Source organism: Dermacentor andersoni, chromosome 2 (genome assembly GCF_023375885.2).
Source record: "Dermacentor andersoni chromosome 2, qqDerAnde1_hic_scaffold, whole genome shotgun sequence".
NCBI lineage: Eukaryota > Metazoa > Arthropoda > Arachnida > Ixodida > Ixodidae > Dermacentor > Dermacentor andersoni.
The window spans coordinates 147,889,196-147,911,165 of record NC_092815.1 but is presented as its reverse complement, the minus strand read 5'-3'; the positions used below and the strand labels follow the sequence as shown (position 1 = coordinate 147,911,165).

Sequence of the window (21,970 nt, the reverse complement as noted above, 5' to 3'; positions counted from 1 at the left end):
ATATGGTTGGAACTTTGCAAGTGCCCATGCGACGGCAAGACTCTCTTTCTCTGCGGTAGTGTAATTGGACTCAGGTCGCGATAGGGTGTGACTGCCGTAAGCTACTCCGTTCTCCTGCCGCAGTATGAGCACCGCCCCTCGGCCGACGTTACTGGAGTCTCTATGAAATTCCGTTTCGGCCTCCTCGTCAAAATGACCAAGAACAGGGGGCGATGCCAGGCGGTGTCGAAGCTCAGTGAAAACCGCTTAATGTTCAGAGCTCCAGATGAACGACGTGTCGCCTCTAGTGCGACAAGTATGTGGTTCGGCAATTTTAGAAAATTTGCGTATAAACCGCCGGTAGTGTGCGCACATTCCTAAGAAACGTCGAACGCTTTTCTTATCGGTAGGAGTCGGGAAAGCAGCTACAGCGGAATTTTCTCGGGATAGGGACGGATGCCTTCCGCGCTCACGACATGCCCAAAGAACTTCAATTATTCATAACCGAAGTGACATTTCTGAGGCGTTAAGGTGAGGTTGGCCGATCGATTTGCCTCGAGCACTTGCCGCGGTCGCTTAAGATATCTGGAGAAGCTGTCTGAAAATGCGACCACATCATACAGGTAGACGAGAAAGGCTTGCCAATTTAGGTCGGCTAGCGCAGTGTCCATCATCCATTGGAAAGTTGCCGGAGCAGAGCACAACCCGAACGGAAGTACTCGGAACTCGTTAAGTCTATCCGGGATGACAAAGGCTGTTTTATCCCGGTCGCGCTCGTCTACTTCAATTTGCTAGTACCCACTTTTCAAGTCAAGGGAGGAAAAATACTTGGATCGCCGTATCCGGTGGAGAGTCATCTATGCGTGGCAACGGATAGACTTCTTTTCTTGTCATGTTGTTCAGTTTTCTATAATCGACACAGAAGCGGAGAGTGCCGTCATTCTTCTTTACCAGGATCACCGGTGATGACCACAGACTGTTCGAAGGTCGGATGACGCCACCGTCAATCATCTCCTTGACTTGTTGAATTGCTTCGAGTTCTTTGTTCGAAACACGATACGGCTGCTGGTGAATAGGACGTGCATCGGCGTAAGTAATTACCCTGTGCTGCGTGATTGGCGTCTGACTGACTTTAGACGATCGAGCGAAGCAGTCCTTGAATTCACACAACAGTCCTCGCAGTGCCTCCTTATTGTTCACCGACAGCTGGTTGTAGATGTAGATATTTGTAACGCTTTCTTCATCGCTGCCGCTTTCCTCACAAGCGAAACACTCAATGACGTCCTTCAAGGCTTCAGCGTAGGCGACGGCAGTGTCACGGAAGAGGTGTCGGTGTTCATTTGTGAAGTTGGTGATCAAGACGTCAGTTTGGCGAACTCTAACGTCAATGATTCCCCGAGCAACGCTAATTCCGGGGGAATGTAGAAGGGAGACGTTGCACTGTGCGAGTACTTCGCCTTTGCATGTGCCCTCCGCTGTTACCGGAATCATTACACTAGCAGGAGATGGTGTCGTGATGCCCTCGTCGGAAATTCGAAAGCGAATTTATGGCGGCAGGCGTCTCGTCTCGTCGCTTTATTTGTAGAGAACGATATGCAGCGTCAGCGGAGGTCAATGATGGTGCCGTACAATGGAAGAAAGTCGATTCTAAGTATAAATTTACGGCAGCAATCTCTGAGAACAAGGAAAGTGATCGGAAACGTACAATTTTGAATTTATACACGGAAAGTGCACACACCGAGTGGTTTGACGACATGTCCGCCAGCTGTCCGTACGTACGCCTCTGTTCAAGGCGTAACAATTTTCTTTAAACTGCTTGCCAGTTTTCCGCTGGTAATCGGGTAGTCAACGCCAATGTCAATTAAAGCAGTAACATTTCGACCCTCGATCACCACAGGTATGTTCATTGAAAAGTTGTCTCCAGCCTGAGATACAGGTGTCTTCAAGTCCCCGTCGGTCTGAGGTCGCGTCAGTTGGAGGTCTTGCGCACGTCGAGTGTCAGCGGCCTCGCCTCGAAAGGTCGCTGATGTTAGTTTCCCAGGCGAGTGCTCAGATATCGTCCTTGAGAAATCCGACTTGTACCTCTCGAACAGAATGGTCGTGGTAACGGCGGCTGCGACTGGCGCCTTGATGACGGGGGCGCGCGCTGTCGGCCGATAAAATCTTCAATCTCAGGTGCCCGTTGTCCGAAACGGGGTTAGGGTGAATTAACAGGAAATCCCTGCAGTCCAAGGCGCCGGTACTGGCGCTCTCATAACCCGACTCACCGCAGTGGTAACAGAGCGATCGTCTGTGTCCGATTTACGTACGGCTGGTCGAGCCTCTCCAAAATAAGGAACCGCCTGTGCTGACCGAAGCATGACATACAGGATGACGACAGGTAGCAGCGATGGTGCAGGGATAGGGTGTCCGACTGCGTCGGCATAAGTCGCACGCTATTTGCTCACGGTAGGAGGTGTCGCCGGCAACGGGAGGGTGCCTTTTAAAACGTCAGGGTATGTTGCGCGTCGTGGTTCAGTTGAAGTTGTGAACACCTGAAGTGGTGGAGCGGCCTGAAGTGATGCTTCGTAACGTGGTGCGCCGAGCGCATGCTGCTTTTCGTCACGTACGACGCTAGCTATTAAGTTGGCTAAACGCTGCTGCACCTGATGTAGCTGTCGCAGCTCGTCACGGACCATCGATCGAATAATCTCGCGAAGCGAGTCGACGTCAGTCGTGGCAGCTCCTAGTTCCCTGGTAGCAGAGTAGAGATTCACTTGCCCATCGTACTGGAGCGAGTGCTGGTGCAGGGCCTTCTCCATGGTGACGGCTTCAGTGAGAAACTCTGCAACCATTCTGCGGGGGAGGGGGGGAGGGGGCTGCGAACGAGTCCAACAAAAAGCTGCTCTTTCATGCCTCGCATCAAGTGGCGGAGTTTCTTGTCTTCAGAAATGGTAGGGTCAGCACACCTGAAGAGACGCACCATGTCTTCTACGTACATAGCCACACTCTCATTGGGTTTCTGAATGCGAGATTCCAGGGCCCATTCTGCTCGTTCCCAGCGATCAAAGCTGGCGTAGGTGTCTAAGAGGCTGCAACAGAACTCGCGCTATGATGTCAGAACACCTTCGCGATTCTTGAACCACGTGCGAGCACCGTCCAAAAGGCTGAAATAGACGTTTCGGAACTTCGATTCGTCGTGCCATTTATTGAACTCTGCTACGTGCTCGAAGTCCGCCAGCCAATCTTCCACGTCTTTAAGAAGGTTGCTGGGAAAGCTAAACTGGTAAGGTCCTTGTTTCTGATCAAGAACCAGCTGAGTATCTTTCTTTGACCCCCTCCCCCCTACTACTGGCGTTCGTTCTCGCGCACGTACAGACCATAAACTGTTCTTACTTCTCCCTGAAATTCATCAGCTGGTAATGAGAGCTTCTCTTGTCCCCCGTCATGACCGTGCCTTCCTTGCGCTCTGTTAATTTGTTCCTTGTCTTAAAAGCATCCCCCATCATGACGTCATGGTATCCAATTACTGGTTTGTAAGTGTTCACCGAGTCGCTGATTAAGCTGATCAATAGAATGAGCATGGTGATTATTCTTACAGTGCATGATTTAACAAAACGCGACTTGAATTTCTCAAATACCTTGATAGTCACTATGGCGGTTCCTGGTGTAGAAGGGAACACAAATAACGGTTCAGAATTTTCTCTTAAAGTTGAATTGTTGCGGAGAAACTGTTAACGATGGCAAGCTAAAAAAACAAATACTAGATAAACAACAAAGTACAGCATTTGTGGCACTCGGAAACATTAAGTTCGAAGCAGGGACCGCTACTTTGCAATTGGCCTTTGCATCTTGTGTTATTTGATGACCTACCCAAAAATATTAGGCTGGTTCTCTAGCTAGAGTAAATAAGGTCATACTTTGCGGCAATAAGTACACATCCCGCTTTCTATGGAGAAGTCATGCACTATTCCAGATTATTCGTGCTAAGATTGTTGAACTTTTCCGTTGGCCCTGCATTGACTTTTGGAACTTCTGTTCAGCGCTCATACATACTACCTTTCGGATATGTATATAACAAACGCCACGAGACAGTGTAGTCGGCAATACCAAGCCAAGCACTGTCAATCATGATAATCTTAGGGCTTCTCACCCTATTATTGCCTCAAGGTGAGTGGATAGAATTGTATATATCCCTATGCTCGATTTTCTTGTGCTTCTGAGTTGTTTCGCCACCGCACGCGCATCAACGGCTCAGTGAGATACGTCTAATGAGAACACCCTTATAGCGTGGCGACACTTAAGGAATTTCTGAGTCATCTTCTGCACAGAGTGTAGAATACAACTTTACGGACACACCCGCAGCACGACATATTTCTCCATTCGCCTTTTTTCTATTAGAAATCTCACACTGGACATCGTGATCTAATTTCGAGGTGGCATACCAACTTACCAAATTGCACACTAGGTAGAAAGAAAACAATCGCTTAAAGGTAACAGTGAAAACACAAGCAAATAAGCCTTATAAAATTGCAACATCAATGAAACTCATAAACGGTACACGCAAAGACCATGACTAGTGTGCACACAAATTTATTGCCCGAGGAGAGGCGTTTAATTGTCCATGTACTACAAGACCGCTGGCATCTATATCGCAGTAAATCAGAACAGGGCGTGACACAGCAGGGAGTGATCAGTCCCATTTTGGCTGGAAGGCGTCACGGCTTATTCATACGAGCAAAACCGCAAACGAAAAACTCGGCAAATAATCAGCCATTTGGACCTGGCGCAATTCTAACTGTCTATATCGTAGGCTTGCTTCAATGTGGCCGACAGGGTGGTACAGCTGCGTGGCTAATGTATGCATACTAGGCAAAAGCGGCTCTGCAAGAGGTTGATGAATGGGACCTTTCTTGGTCATGTAAACAGGGCCATGAAACGCAGCAACATATTCGCCATCTCCCGGTAAAATTATATTGACGACGGCTGCGTCGTCTCTTCGTAGAGCGTCGCATAACCCAAGTTGGATTGTTTTTACACCTCGCAAAATGACACATAGAGCACAGAGGATATTCAGTAGCGCCTCAGCTTGCTAATACGAAATAAAAGGCAGTGAGCGCTAATTATTTGATATGAAGAAGCCAAGCGTAGGAACAGCTTCCCATCAGACCACTCGACCTATTTCCAGTTTTCATTGGATCGCATACTTTACTTGATTGATATTTTCCTAAATATCTTGTACCGAGGAAATAAGGTGGCCCTAGTGAAAATTTTAATACTGCCATAAGCTTTTAGTTTCGCAAACATTCAATCCCGGTCGCGGGGCCCACATTTCGATAGAGGCGAATTGCAAAAGTGCCCGTCTACCGTGCACTGTGGGCACGCTAAAGAATCCCAAATGGTCAAAATTAATCCGGAGTCACCCACTACGGCTTGCCTCATAATCAGATCGTGGACCTCAGCACCTAGCTCTATCACAGAATTTCCCCTAAAGCACACAGCTCATCTCAAGGGTAGGCAAAGTGGACTCCAGAGGGCAATAATTCATTATAAAAAATTGAAGGGGTAGGGGAAAGCAAGGTGAGGGTTATCTTGCACTCATCTTCGGGCGCTCGAGAAATTCTTACTACCCATCTGGGAGAGACCGTCGTCCTTTATTTTACTTCCAAGTTTCACCATGAACTGGCTTAAGGCGGTGGTGCTCATGGATTACAGGCCCCATAGCAGCAAACGTGCATGTACCTCTTACACTGGATAGTTCGAAGCTCTCTTTTCAGTGAGCGCTATTAAGGTTCTGTGAAATATGCTTTACGGATTCCAGATTTCGTACTTATGGTTTTGTAAAATAGCGAAACCGTTCACCTTCCATGTCTACCACCAGTAATTTCTTTTTTCGCGTGTGATTACTTCTGTATTGTTGTACTTTGTGGATGACAAGCGAGTACCAGCGATTAAGCTGGAATATTGAAACGATCATATTTAAATAGCCGACGCTCTTGAACTGCCGGTAAGATTTCCGACGATCGACGCACGTGATGTTCACTATCGTACTACTGGCGCGTAACGTTTTTTTCTTTGAGCAGAGATTCGCGCAATAAAGAGCCGACTTTTTAAGTCACATATTTGGAAATATGTCCTCCTCGTCACGACAAAGTGACAATATGTGCACAAATATATCCACCGAGATAGCGACCTAGTTAAAAGCGCCCAGTGGCTAGGTGACCATGCGAAATACGGGAAACTATGCAAAGAAAGCTTTGCTTCATGACACCAAAACCAGCGGTTTTGGATACTCGACTGTATGTTAGCTCCAGCCTATTGCAAGGTCGCGCGAGAAAGGGGGCTCTCTGTGAACGGGACGATACACAGGCCACTCTCATAGAACGCTGGTGTCATTTAAATTGAATACTAATTTTAAAGAATTTCAGCATCAATGCAGAAACAAGCAAGTGAGACTGGCTCTACCGCACGGTGACAGTGTAAAACATGTTTGATATGCAACGATATTGCGCTTCGTTTTTCGCAGCGGCGATTGCCACACACGCGAACTTTCCGAGCACTTAGTTTGTGAGCAGTAAGCGTCACTAGTTCAATTCGCCAGTACCTAGTGAAAGCAGCAGCAGTAATAACAGGCGAGAGTCTTCGCCCTAGGTGGGTGGCATCCCCCATCCAGGAAGCCGTGAGCCTGGCCGCTTCGCTCGGCCGTGTCCACCAGCATGAGCTGGTCCTCATTTTCGGGGCTGGTACGTCGGGGCCTCCCACTTTGGTTTGTTTTTGTGCGAGGGGTACCTCGGAGCCGTCAAACTCCCAGACACCTTGCAGTGCTTCTAGCTGAGTTCATTGCAGATGGGTTACATCTTGTTGAGAACGATGGTGTTGGAAGGGCCGGGCTTTAGTTGCCTCTAGATACTTGCTTACTCCCTGCTCAGCTTGGGGTTAGGGGATGTTGTAGTCTGTCCTGCTCAGTCTCAGGTGCTGTAGGCAGTCTGCGTACTTCATGGGGATGGCGTCCGTCTTTCGGGGCGCAACCGATGGATATGCCCCGCGAACGTATTCTCGGGCCGTGGCGTCGGACACCACGTTGCCCTCCAGGCACTTGTGTCCCGGCGTCCACACGACGTAGTTAACTATATGTGAAGCAGCAGAAGCTTGATGTGGGCGAATTGGTTTTGCATACTTGAAGAAATGAGCCGCGTCTTCGTAGCGCTCATTCCTCCAAGTTAACTGTATGTTCTCGACGCTCTTCAGGATTTTGAAGTCATAGGCTGAGATCAGACATTTCTGAAGGCTTCTGCAGGCTGCCTGGGAAGCCCTTGCACGTCCTGCTGTAGCCGTATGGGTGTGCGAGGATCGGTATCCCTCATTCTCAGTGACCGAGTCGTTTGACGCCATTGCTGAAGTCTACGCGTAAAACACGAGTGCGCCGTTGCTGAGCAATCGTCAAAATTTCGCGACGAGTTACACACTTGTGGGACTTCTAACTTTAGAGAAGCTCGTGTTTTTGTTCGATGGATAATATCTACTACATTAGAGTGAGTTCTATCAAATGCGTCCACTTCCGGCTCGACAAATGTACTGGCGCGCTACGCCTCTGTGAACGCCGCCCGCGCGGGTAAATTTAGCTGCGATTGCGCCACGCAGAGCGCTACAGCGTTGCCAGTTGCACACGCGACAGATGCGTATTCTCATGTAGCCTTCGATATTTCCGCGCACCCACGGGTTTTGCTCCAGCTATCCCAATTCCCATGGAAAGAGCGTAAATTCAATGGTCGGGCGTGACTGGCTCGTTCTCGGCACCTTGGCGCACAAAGCCGAGGGCACACCCGAAGCATGTGCTTGCTGCGCCAAAACTAGAGAAACGATGGAGCATGTTTCATTAGAATGTGAAGCTATCTGCCCAGTGGTGGATTTAGTCATCTCCGGCCTACTTGAAGCCTTTAATCTCAGCGAGAGCAGGGGGAAAGTAAACATGTCCGCAGTAATGATTGGTAAGCGGTCATTGGATGATTAGTGGAAGAAAAGTAGAGAAACAACAAACAATGGAGGCGTGCAAAAACAAAGTTCACTATAGGTGTTTACGAAGCTTGTTTATGGTGATTCATCGTGGGTTCTTTTTCCTTTTCTTTCTTTTTCTTTTTAAGATATGTAGGAGCTTAGGCAATATAGTAACAAGAGCTTGGTGAGGCAACCCACCACCCAGTTAGAAAGGGGACGCTCATAGCACCAAAAACATAATTTTCCCTTTGTATATTGTGCTTTACTGGTTAAAAAATGACGGCGGAATGTGTGTGAAGAGAAATGGGCCAGCTATTTATTGTCAAATACATACTGCACATACTTTCACATGGGTATGTAGAACTCGTATATCTCTGACAAGGTTCACCTTGAAACACGTAGAAAGCCTGAGCCAACACCTACTAGTGCCTTTCATCGCCCTTTCGAGCTATGTATCTTATGTTGGCTCTGTAAGCGAGCAAACAAAGCTAAGTCGTAGGATTAAGTGCGCCAGCAAAAAGGAAATATTCAAGAAGAGTTACTTAAAGAATAAACACACAAATATTGTTTCAGCTAAGGTGCAGCAAGCTTTCGGAAAGGCTTTCTTGTAGTTTAGAAAAAATTCGTGTATTCTGTGTCCGTTTGCGTGCCATTACCTGTTGCGTGTCGCAATTTCAAGGTTGAGTGGAGCGAGAAGTATTGGGCGGAGCATGAAATTATAAACTATGCCATTATTTACTCGTTTATGAGTATATTGTAGTTGCCGGCCAAGCAGACATTATTATAATTATGTACAGTATGTTTCAAATGTTAATTAGACCGAAGAAAAAAATACTAGTTCTTCTTCCGCGGGTGTGCTTACGGAATGTTTATTGACGTATTTTAAGAAAATATATTTATTTATGGATATCGTACATACCTTCATGAAGGCATCCTGCAAGGGCAAGAGGAGGCTTACAACAGCATAAAACAAGCGTTATACAACAAGGTAAAACCGCGTCAACGTAAAAAAAAAAAAACTTTATTGGCGCAACGTAACGCCTTGCAACTCCCATACAGTTAACAGAACAAGTACAGCTGAAATGGAAAGTAAGACTAGGAAAATACAAGCATGTAACTACTAGTAAATATTACACGAAGATCATTGTACTTCACATTAGGTTTACAAACGCGACAATCGCCATATCAATTGCTGAATCACCATGATTCAGTGCGCGGAAAAAAAGAAGAAAGCGTGAAAGAAGGCAACAATAAAACACGGCCATATACGATAAGCCATGAGTTCAGGGACAATTAATGGTGTGTGAACACACACGCGACTTGTTGATAAAAAGAAATAATTAGGCATAGCATAGGTACTGAAAAATCAACGAATAATGGTGTAGAAATGTACTGGAAAAATTAAGGACACTGGAGGACTAGATGGGTGAGACGGCAGGATGATCGAGGCAGAGCTGAAATATTACCTGGGAAATATTCTGTGGAAATGTCCCGCAACACGAGAAAAGAAATACAATGCGCACGTTGAGATCTTGCGCGGTGTGCCCTCTACGGCGGCCTCCACATATGCCAGATCCCTCGATAAAAACTCCATCCAGGGACGGCGTGCGCTCACGCCTAATAAACATTTTTTTGCTGGGCAGCGCCCCCAATGGGACGGCCAGAAGAAAATGGGTCAGGGTACGCAATCTCGGAGACCGCGATTTTAGTAACGCGTCCTTTCATTTACACTGCAATAATCATTTAAGAGGAAGCTTTAGCTCGGGTGCTCCTATCTAAATACATGTAAAAAGAGAATTCGATTTTCTCGGCAACCACTGCACCGAATTTGACGGGGTTTGTTGCATCTAAAAGAAACAGCTAAACTCTAGTGACTGTGGTCTCCAATATTTTGTTTAGGTCGTCAATCTTTAATTAAATATTGGAAAAAAATCGCACATTTTCAGAAAACGAAACTATCAAGTTTACAATTCTTTTACTCAGCAATGAGAAATGATATCCCCATCCTGAGAATGCATCTAATAGTACATCTAGAGCGGACAAAATTGATATATTACTCATGAATATCGAAAAATTTGGTAATACGAAAATAAAACTTTTGCTGACCCCTTGTACACAACGTAACGAATTCGCGTAAGCTATAAATTGACATACGGAATCAACCACTTTAAATGATCTAATGGATGCCGTTTACAGAACCACAATATCTGTTCTAGGCGTAGAGCTAATAATTTTAAACTTCCTGCTTCTATTTTTTTGGAACTCTCGAATTGTCGAAAATGTTCTTTTGAAAAATTCAGGCCCTAAATCGAAATTACGCTTCCAACAGTCACTAGAATTTTACTTTCTCTCTCAAATGCAACAAATTTCATTAAAGTCGGTCCAGGGGTTATCTCAGAAAAAACGCTTGCGCGTTTTACATGTATTTCAATAGGCCGTGTAGGTGTCGGGCTCGAGCTATAAAGCTTCCTCTTAAAGGAAGCCGGTAGTGAGGTTCGAAATATATAATTTGGGAGAGTGAATCAGAAAGTATTTGCCCCTATATTTTATTAGCCAAAACAAGGTACATACAATTCATTGCAAATATACGTACTATTCTGCGTAACTTACTCAATTTTTCCACACAGTCCGCTCACCGTTTCGGACATCTGTCCCATCACAGTAGTAAATTTGAGATGCCCCTCTGCCATATTGTCCTCAGGCAGCTACACATGCGGCCTCCCCGAACGCCCATTTTCATGCAGGTCTTCATGGCCTTTTGCGAATTCACAACACCATACCTTCAAACTTCTCAAATAGAGGCACCTTCCGCCCCACGTGGGATGCATTTCTATGTGGATTTCGATGGGCGTTCTTTTATTATACCATAGAAAAGGAATCAGACTTCATTGCTGGTACTCCGTGGACATGTGAAGCACAACCACCATCTTCAGCAACTGACAGCAGCGCTGTGCCGCGGAGATACCAGCAAATAAGGCCCTGCCGGTCAAAGAAAGGTACACCGTTGGGAATGGATATGTTGACTTTGCATTTACAGATGTAATTTGGCTAAAAAATATGGCGCTAGGAATTTCTGATTCGTCCTCGTACATTAGCGTTAGATGTTTTCGTTTTATGCTGCTCTAGGCATGCGAAAACCGACTGACCGAAATGAAGGATGTTTCACGTCAAAACCAAACAATTTGTTGAAACATTGTCGGACGGCTGCAGCTAAAATACAGAAAAATTGCTGGCTCTCCCGTAATCGATAGCAGAACTGGCAAAGCAGATTTGTTGGAGATAATACTAGCCGTAGTTTCAAAATGGGCGTAGTGCATGTTCGCGACGGCACATCCCATGACACCACACCGCACCATGCCACCACGCCATAAGAATGAAATGAATTCTGGGGTTTGATGTGCCAAAACCAGGATTTCATTAAGAGGCACGCCGTAGTGGGGGACACCGGATTAATTTTGACCACCAGGAGATCTCGGACTGGCCCCCAATGCGCAGGACAAGGGCATTTTCGGATTTCGCCTTCAGTGAAATGCGGCCCCAGTGGCCACGATTAGATTCCGCGTTCTCCTGTTTAGGAGTGCCACGCCATAACCTCTAAGCCACCACGGTGGGTACTGCCTGAAGGAGGTGCCACGCAGCGTGGCGCCATCTCTCAAGGCGAAAAAGAACCCGCGGCGGGGAACTCCCAGACTTCTGACGTTCAACGGTGAGCGCCAAAAGATGACAAGGGAGTGTACAGTGTAATGTATGTGCCTTTTGAACGTCGCTTTGGGAAATGACCAATAAAGCTTCAGCGAGGGAGCGAGTGATGAAATTTGAGTGATATTGTGAACAAACATCAGGACGAACTCGGAGGCAATATTTTTTTTAATATGTTTGGGCAGTAACTAGTGTATGTAATGTGGTCCTGTAGAAAGGGTTGGGGGCAAAAGACCGCGTTTTTATTGTTTTGTCTGGTATCCCGGATGCACTCGTTTCAGCGCATGGATAATGGGTCTGGATTTCGGCTCAACGTAACTTGAAGCTCGCAGACAACACGAGCTAAAAGCGTTTCATACTTAAAGACTCTCCACGCAGGATAATTACCCTACCATTGGCAACAGTGTCTGAAGGAGGAACCGGAGCACCATGGTGGGGATGCATGGCGATCTTTAAGATAGTCCTACTTTTATAAAACGTATTCGAATGCACCTTTCTGCAAAATGTTACTAATATGGTGTTCTATAATGGGAAATACATTAGACGATTTAGATAAAAAAGTTCTGCAGGACCACTTTATTCAGTGAGCAGGATCATTCGGTTTGTCATAGGCCCTCAGACATTTTCTCGGGCACCTCAGTCTAATGCAATTACTGAGCAAATCTTTGTTAGTAAAATTAGCTGTGTCTTTTACACCTGTTCTTTGCAGAAGCGTAACTTTAGTACGGCTCGAAATCATAACGGGAAACTCGGCACTACTGTAAGGGTTAGAAAAACGAATAACATCATTTTGAGACCATGTCAGTAAGTAGCAGATAACACAAGATAGCGTTTAACGTGCGAAATAAATAAATATGTAGCTTGGCAGTGTCGCATATCTCATCCTAGATCTCAATATTGCAGTAACTTCAATGCCACAAAATAAGATGATTTTAAGGTTTATGGTTGTTTTAATAACTGTTTGGTGTTAAGTGGACGCATTACGCCAAGGAATGCTACGGCAGTGGTGAGTGGTCAATGTATAAGGTATAACATTTTACACTGCAAAATAAATAAAAAGAAACAATGACTCGTGCGCATGGACAAATGTTTGTAACTGCACTCGAAAAGCAGGTCCATAATTTAGCATCCACTAGTCATATGTCTGACCAACACAAAGACTCTGGCGCGTGGCGACCATGAAATACACGACTCCTCCACTATGCCCTTATTATAAAGTTCCATTTTCTCTCTGTCGCGAATCTACATAGCGATTCACTGGAAAGCTAATTTTCTTTTTAAGCAACGTTTGCCTGTTTCTCGCGCTTTGCTCGGGATGGCTGCTGCTGTCTTGCCAATTATACATTAGTCACTAGGTCTGTGCCCGATTAGATAATTTTGGCCACTACATTTGTGCAACCGGGCATCTACCATTGCGTATATGTGCGAACAGACAACTTAGTACAGTGAGCATGTGCAACTGGGCGTGTGGCTCTCGGTATGTGAACGTTATTCGCACTTCGCTCAGAATGGGTATACAGTATACCGCTGGGTCCGGAGAGAAAAGCTGAATAAGGGACGAGAAGTGAGGAAGCGGCCTACAAAAAAAGAAAACGGAAGTCAGCTACAGAATAGCCGAAATTTCTATTCGGCTTGAATAGCCGTTGTCATACGATTCAAATTCACTTCGACAACTGGCTATACGAATATGGAAATTCTTTCTTTTTCGAATATAAGGGATTTCAACACTCATTCTACCCGGCAATCGGTTCTGTGGAATTTCGCAACGTGGAGGAAAGTTCATGAAAGCAAAAAAAAAATGTCCAACCGAATATAACACAATATCCACAAACGAAATTCATAGGAGTTTCTCAGAAAAAAGCTTCGCAGTAGAGGAAAGTAGCTTGCTTCCTACTACAGTCGGATGGATCTCGATCTTTCCTTTCGCTTATACTATCTACATAGATGAATACCGATGTAAAAAGGTACAGTTCCAAACAATTCTGCTGCATGAGAGCCACGGTTATTACCCAAAGTCACCGCGCCAACGCAGGCAACTTACGTTGTGCTAAGTGGTTTCCATGTATAGAAATATAATACGGCACTCTGAGGGCAGCCAGCGGATTTTGTGCGTAAATTTAGATAAAGCAAATTATCATTTGGAAATCTCACCATGCCTGTATTCTTGAAAACAAGGCGCTATACAGTACGTCGTACCACACTTATCTCCTTTAGTGAATGTGACACGCGCTGTTGACCATGCCTGATTATGGTTGTTTTTGTATATGTTATCGGATAAATGAGAGTAATTTACAATTTGCAGGCTGCTCTGTTGACCGAGCATCCAGTCATGGAGGCCATCACATGAGTTCGTGAAATGAACTAACCCATCTGTTTTTCGAGACAGGGCATTAACGCATCCTATTAGGTCACTGTGTCTTGAAGAAAAAAATAGCAGCATATATTTATGAATTCGTTGGTAGTTTTTCTGGAATGTTCTTTGGTTGCGTTCAAAAATTTCGGCATTAGGTGACTTTCACTTTTACGACAATAATATATTTGCCACTGTGTAAAGATGAGAAAGTTTATCCCGCAGTGTTTCTCTCGAATTGAGCATGCTATAATACTAAAACCCGAGGTGGCGATGTGACTCCTAAGTTTCTACTGTCCTGCAAGGTCTGCACTGCGCTTCGGTGCAACTGTTGCAGTTAGCTCTGAGGTTGTAGTGAGGGAGCGCCTATACGGGCAATTGCAGACAGCTGCGACTTATCAGGAGAGAGCCCGAGATAACTTTATACGTATTTAATATAAAGCTTTTTTACCGTGTGAAAATGCCGCTACTAGGATTATTCACAGTCACGCGCACTTGCATTTGTTGGTACGCCATCTTTAAGATGATTTTAACACAGGTAAATAGGGAAGACGAAGTCTTTTGTGTCTACCAATATTTCGTTTCGTCTTGCACCTGTGCTGCAATGTTCCGGACAGTAAATAGAGTTTCCCTACAATTTTCGCAGGATTGTGCTACGTGCAAACAAAGAAACTTCGTAGATTTTTGGTACGGATAAAATAAAGCTTTTAGCTGTGAACAGACGGCAGCTTTTCAACTGGGAAAACTTTCCTTGCGCTTCAGTCAACTTTTGTACCAAATAATCCTTGACTAGATATTTTAGAGTATTTCTACGTGCACCAACATAAGAAAAAGATGGCAACGTCTCTAAGTGATGTAACCCTTTATACATCCTGTTTTTACAGTGCTCGGCAACGAAATAGTAGAAGACGGAAACTGCGATGGGCCTCCCAGAGATCCAGTAAGCAAAATATTTATTAACTGCATAAACTCATACGGTTCGACGTATTGTCGATTGTCAATGAAGTAAGCGAACACCAGTGACCCAATTTGTCCGTAAAAAGGAGCGGCAATTATTTTCGAGCAAACAATTTTTAGTAGCCCATAATGAATGCATTTGCGTCGAAATCGGCAAGAAGGCATGAAATTGTTCACATAGCGTGATTAAAAAAAAGGAAGACCTTATTTCCAGCGTACGGTCCTAATACCGATAAGGGTAGTAAAAAAGGAGGAAAATATGAAATTATTCTCCAGTGTATCGAATTTAAATACTGTTAAAACCCAGCACTGAGAATGTGCGTATGAAGTTATAACAGAGGTACTTAGAGCGGTGGTTATCAAACAAGTGTAAAGAAGTAAACCATACATAAAATTAACGACTTTGCCCCATGAGTATGTCACTGATACTCTTACATCACTCGAACTGAGTATTTTGCATGAAAGGGACCTGGCGCGTATTACGAAGACTGTTTGCTGTAAATGGTTCATATGATTGCGAAGCGGGGGCAAAGTATTGTACTGGTCACGTGATAGGCGTGCTACACGCCGCCCGGCTTTCCTTAATCCGTGCCCAGCGTTTATGCGCCATGTTCCTTCGATGTAGAAACAAATTTGTGGCTGAAGGCTGGTAAATACAGGGCATTTGGACGCTACCGCATCCTACTGGATGCGTCCAACCGTGTCTATGATTGGGAAGAGCTAGGCTAAAAAAAGACGTGCAGTGTTCGTTCACTCCCCCTAATACAAGGTGTGAGAACACTTCTGAGCGGAGCCCTGATAGAATAAAGTGGTTTTTTTTTTTGAGCATATGGGGCAACGCTCTCTGTCCTGATTAATTTAGATATGGATACTTGATCTCGGAGAGATTAGTGAGTATTTCAGTGATGCTCGAAGATGGTTTCGTATACATGGTGATTGCGACTGTGTCTTGGTCATACTGCTTTTCATCTATTCAACCATTATTCGAATCGGTCATGCATATCCAATGTAGACTTCTTGGCGAGTAAAAGTGAACAGTGTTTGAGACTTATATCACACTGTCATTCACAGTCATCCTATTATCTCTCATCTTTAAGGAAACTAGGGAACCAAGTTTAAAGAAACGCTCACGCATAAACTGAGGCGAGTTCCAAGCACAGAAAAGCTGAGTGATTTTAGCTTACGCTAAAGAGGGTGAAGGTGAAAGCATGTGCGCTCACGAGACATTCCTTGAATTAATTTGACAGTCTCATTCGAATGCGTAGTTTCCTCCTATTATTATTTTTCGTTTTACTTATTATAATGCGAAAGTAATATATATATATATAATGAGTAGTAAAATCCCGCAAACATTAGAGATCGTGGGTTCGAATTCCATCAAAGGTCGTGGCTTCTAGTGGCTTAACTCGACCCTAATTAACGGTGCCTTATTTACATTCTCCTAATTAACACCAAGCGTGGTGGGTTCGAGCCCACCAATGGTCGTGGGTTCGGGTGGCTTAATAAATATATCCTTATTAGCTTCACCTTAATTAGTTTCCCAGATCAGCAGGAAATGTCATGTGTTAGACTTCAACCAAAGGTTGTGAGTTGGGCTACCTTAAATAATGTCGTCTTAATTCCCACCTAGGGTCCTTGGTTCGAGTGTCATATTTAACCCTACCTTAATTAACTGTGCCACATTAAACGTAGCCTTAAGTCGCACCAGATGTCGTGGGTTTGACTCCAACGAAACGTCGTGGCTTCGGGTGCCTTAATGCCTTAATAACCTATATCTTAAGTACATTTTCCCTAATGAACTTTGCCGTAATTCACACCAAAGGTCGTGGGTTCAATTCCCACCAAAGGGGGACTGTTCGACCTAGAACTTTGGTACCGTAAAGCTGGACGGCAGAATTTTCTACTCATGAGCCTCAATAACACCCTGGCACCCAGTAACCCCCAATAACAGCCCTTCACTTCTTTAACGAGCAAGCAGGCACGTGGGAAGTTGCACTAACTTGTCGGTATTAGAGAAGCTGAGTATGGTACCGTAGACGAGAGGGGAAGGCGCACCATCAAGGTTTTCTTTCATGGAGTTGCGCAGCCCCAGAAGTACGATGGGAAGAGATGTGACCCGCTTGTCGGCGTATGCCAGCAGCCATAAGTCCAGCGTTCAGCTGGCGAAGGAACCCCTGAAGAACGTCAATGGCTTGCGGGGGGTATGCTCTAGTGGGTAGTGCCGAGTGGTATTGTCATCTACTGGAATATGGCTACCTCGAACTGCCGGTCACAGTTGGTGGAAATCTCAGCTGAAGTACTCAAACTGGCAGGCCATGTGTAGACAAGGATAGTGGCAACAGTTGCCGCCGTTAAATTTGGTACTTTCTGGTGATACAGTGCGCTTTGCATGTGCCATTTAGAGAACATATTGGGGCGCTCGTGCATCACTAAACAGATACTCTGCACGCGAACTAATTTAGTGTTTCCTTTCTTTGTGCTGCGTTTGCTCGGCAAGCAGCAATGTCTTCCTCATTATGCGAGCGTTAAATGAAGACGCCAATTCTACCATTTAAAGAGTCTCTATAATTCAAGGTTGACCTGGCAACAGCAATAGATAAATTTACTGGGGCTCGTAGCAGAGAATAGTTAAGGTTTGCATTGGTCATCGTCCTAAATAATCAGTAAAATATTCTGTTTTCAGAAAAAGACTGTTCGAAACTGCAATTACTACTGCCAGAATGGCGGCGACTGGGACAACAAATACTTCCCAGCGGGAACAAAGTGTCAGGTAAGAAACTTTACACAAAAGAAAACTTACTCCCTAATTAATTTACGCTACTCATCTTCGGTGCGAAACTGATGGTTGTAGACTGCTATGAAATTAGCCTTTTGTACGCTATTACAAGAAATTTCCAGATAATTGTGAGCACGCACTCTCACTTGTGTGTGATAACCATATCTTTGTACCAAAAGCTGGAAAAACAGGCTGTCCCTACTAAGGAAAGCACGTTTTAAGCACGTAAATAAGCAGTTATATATTGCTTTTAATAACCTTAAGTCCCCAGTGCTTTTGTGTTGTACTCAATGATTAGGCCTGAGCTATAACGCCTGTTACTAAATGTCTCAACAAAATATAAATGCTACATTGGTTGTATTATGATGTCTCCTTCACTGCATAAGACATACTACACTTCGCGTAGCTGTTTCTTGCACATTCACTGCGGATTCAGCGCTACCTGGTTACGTGCACCCGTGCTCCTTTTCTCCGACGGAACGTGGGTAACGTCATCGATCAGCCAACGAGTCGAGGCACCTAACGTGCGCAGAGACCGCTGGCACTGTACAGGGTGGTATGAAGAAGGCGATGTAGCCTATGTTGGCGTTACGATGGCTTGACTTGCCCGTGCATGGAGATCAATTGTGTGGGATGGGAACGTGTATTGTAAGATATTCGCAGGACGACGGCGCGACGGCGCTGGCTTAACAACTAGTTATTCCAAGGCATAGCGTGTTACATTATTTTCAGAGGACGTAAAAGTCGTCTTTATAAAAAGTGTATTTGGGTTTCTTTTTTCAGATAATGCCAAGTGTTGAAGTTCCGCCTTGTTAATAAGACATACTTATGATTGTTACAACGCGGTGACCGACTAGGGCAGACCTGTGGACACAGACACGCAGTGACCAAGAAAGCTCTAATTAGACGCACGTGGAAATCTTCAGACACATGCGCATAACACTCATGCAGAATGCATCAATGTCGTCCCTGCCTCCGCATAAGTGTGATATATGCACCTTTCCTTAATTAAGCCTTTGGGATGTGAGCGCTTGTCTATGAGCACTTGCCTGTCGCTGTCTGCAATTGCACTGAATTCTATCTGTAATATGGATACATACCAACGTTAAATACAATTCCAATTCATAGTTGGCATTCGCGGATGATGGGAGTTTTATTCAAAGCGTTTAACATACGAGAAAGGATATTCTTAACTGTTGCTGTGCCTTGAAATCATAGCTCACTCAGCGGCAACTGTTCGAACTCCAGCCTTGTACAGCGCAGATAAAGGCGGTGGTAGTCTCCCTAACGTTGATTTTTATCCATTTCAAGAATTTAAATGTGCTTCTTAACCAAGCATAGTTCAAAGTTTGCTCGTGAGTTATCTAGCAGGGTGGAACATCGAATCACGAAAAATTCCTTGTCTAAGTGGGGCTGGTTATCCTAAATTTGCTAATTACCTCGGTATTGCCAAGCTTTAGTATACATTTACATCACAACGCATACGCGGTAACGCACCAAACCGCGTTTGTGATACAAACATTTGAATTCAATAAAAGTAATTCGATTTCTTTAGTACACGAGGAGGTCTTGCTGTGATTTGGCATAATAAATCGTTCACCTAAGCAATGGCAACAAAGGCCTGAACAGCCTACTTTTCTCTTTGACTCATGGAGTTAGGTGCACAGACGAGGAGTCTGTTCGCAAATAATTCGAAGCAAATTCTCAATGTGTCAATTCCAAAATGCAATCCATGTCTGCTGGAGCAATATTTTATGGCGTAAAATTGCAACATAATGCTCCTAAATAAAATGCCCTTACAGCTAACTTCAAATTGTGACAATGTGTTGCTTGTGATGAGTTTTCGTCGGCATAGATATTGTCTTGTATGCACTTTCCCAGCATAGTAAACGTTCCTTTAGATACGTTCCCAGCATAGTTACGTTCCCAGCATAGTTACGTTCCTTTCTTTGCATAAAAACAACCTGTGTGCCTTAAGAAACATGCTTTTAAGAACGAATCTTTGCATTTAGTGTATTGTTTCCTTGTTGCACACTGTAAACAGACTGGTCGATGTTAGCTTCGTTTAAGTGATTTTTCGTTGTTTTCCTGCAGTATCAGCCAGGACGCATGGGTACCTGCGTGGCACAAGCAGACGAATCGACCGGCTGCCAACTCGACGAGGATGTAAGTGTCCAAAATCCGGGACACGGAGTTCAGCAATCAACTACAGAGGCAGAGCAGACTACAACGCCTTCCAAAAGAAAAAAGAAAAGTTCAAAAAAGTTGAATAAGAAGACTAAGAAGCCCAAATCTTCTACCAACGCAGCAACGGAATCCAAAGATAAGAAGAAAAAGAAAAAGAAACGTCAGACGCAAGCGGTGGAATGGTAGACAGAGCCGTCTCAAGAAATAAATTTCGGCTGTCTTTTGCATCAAGAGTTCAAAAGACCTCGTCCCATTTCTCCTCGACGTAAAAGAAAAAGAAAACGTCCTGCTAAAAATTTATAGCTAATAACACTGGGCCAAGGCGTATAACAACGGGAAATAGTGTATCTCTAAGTAAGCGGCTACATAATTTAATAAAGTCAACAAACAGCTGATTTGTATCAAGTGTACCTTACGACAGTTGCAAAAACGCAACTGTAATGGCCAGACGACCTATTTTATGATATTGTGGGAATATTGCGAGCACTTTGTTAGCTTCAGTCTTGTCCATATTCTAGTGAAATCCGAGAAAGCCGAGCAAACACAAAACGGGCATGAAAATATCCGAATCTACGCTTTTCAGAAGACGTATGAATGTGTTCCCCCCCCCCCCCCCCCCCCAGCTCTAGAAATTTCTATACCATATATGAGTAGCGCTGTAACGCTCTTTCTGTTCTTCCTGAACACTTGCTACTGAAGCTTGAGGTATGCTGACAAATGGTACTAAATAAGTTACCTTAATATTTTGTTTGTGTGGTTCAACTCAATTCAGCCTAAAGGTTTGACAGCATTGTAGCAGGCGATGTAACAGTTTACTGATACATTAGTAAGAAGTCTAGACGTAAAAATTGCAATGGGGTAGACGCGAATACCAAGCAAGTGCATTACATTACACCCGTCTTAACGTGCTTGATGGAAAATGACGCCTGAGCACGTAAGCGTGCTGGTGCTACGTAATCGCTGGCATGAAAGTCACAGGCGGCGTCATAGGAACTGGTTTTGGTTATGTGCTCCAGACTATCGTATTCGCCGACGAAGCGTCAGTTGTTTATGTTCCTCAACGCACGACAGTAAGTTGAAAACAATACTATTATCCTTATTGCGCGCGTTTTGCACGAGTGTTTTAATTTGGCGCATTAATTTACTCAATTAAAATTTCTCGTCAGCAAAACACTGAGTACGTGTTGCATCAATAACTGCACCAGATTGACTTATCTGTGCTTGCTAACCTCCGTTAGATTGCAGCGCATAGATCTTATTTTGTATTATTTTAGCATATTACCCCATTTTCTGACATTACTAAAAAACTTTTTCGCGATAAAATTGGATGGACGTATCGTCTCAAACGGCTCTATTCGAGACATGTCGATTTAGCTGCACGGAAAGCTGGCGGGATCTGCCGCGCCAACTGTGAAACACAGCTCGTGCGATGTGCCGCTAGATGAACTGTGCAAGGTGTCTTCAGCGCGTCTAAACTTGAGACGTTTTCTTTGCTTAATCTATCAACTTTTCTGACAAAAACAGCTACTTTTACGGCGAAGCTGCTTATCTTTTGCCTCGGTATGCATCCCTTGCATGCACTCGTAGGAGGCGTTTCTCGGGCACCTTAAGTCCGTATCAGGGAAACGGCGAGTGGTCACGAATAGATATGGGTAGGAAAGAGGGAAAAAGAGTGTGGCAACGGCGCTGCAGCAATGGAGACTGATAGGGGAAGAGGGCGAAAGAGTGTGGCGGCAGCGCCTGTGCACATGGCCTGGTCTTCTGTGGTTTTAACTTCACGCGCGTCAGAGGCGCCGTTGCGGCTGTAGCAGTGGTTGCGGCAGATACATGGGAGGTGGCGTGACCGCGGCGGCGCTTATGTCGGCGTAGTATGGTGTTGTAGGAAAAAAAATTGATATCATAATGTAGGCTGCCTAAACAGCTTCACTGGTAATTCATGCCATGTTGTGGCACCCCATATTTTGACACATTTGAGACAACTGCAGTTAGCACGTAGTTTACGTTCTCAATAAAATGGGTTTGTCCATGCTTCTAGGTCTCCTGCTCTT

General features: G+C 44.7%; 1 long non-coding RNA gene across 1 annotated transcript; it reads left to right on the top strand.

Annotated features, from left to right (window-relative positions):
* The first annotated feature begins 14,709 nt into the window (after positions 1 to 14,709).
* LOC126540611 (uncharacterized) lies at positions 14,710 to 20,149 on the top strand. Its single transcript, XR_007601576.3, has 3 exons — positions 14,710 to 14,942; positions 17,643 to 17,729; positions 19,830 to 20,149. It is a non-coding gene; the product is annotated as an uncharacterized lncRNA (long non-coding RNA).
* Positions 20,150 to 21,970: the final 1,821 nt, after the last annotated feature.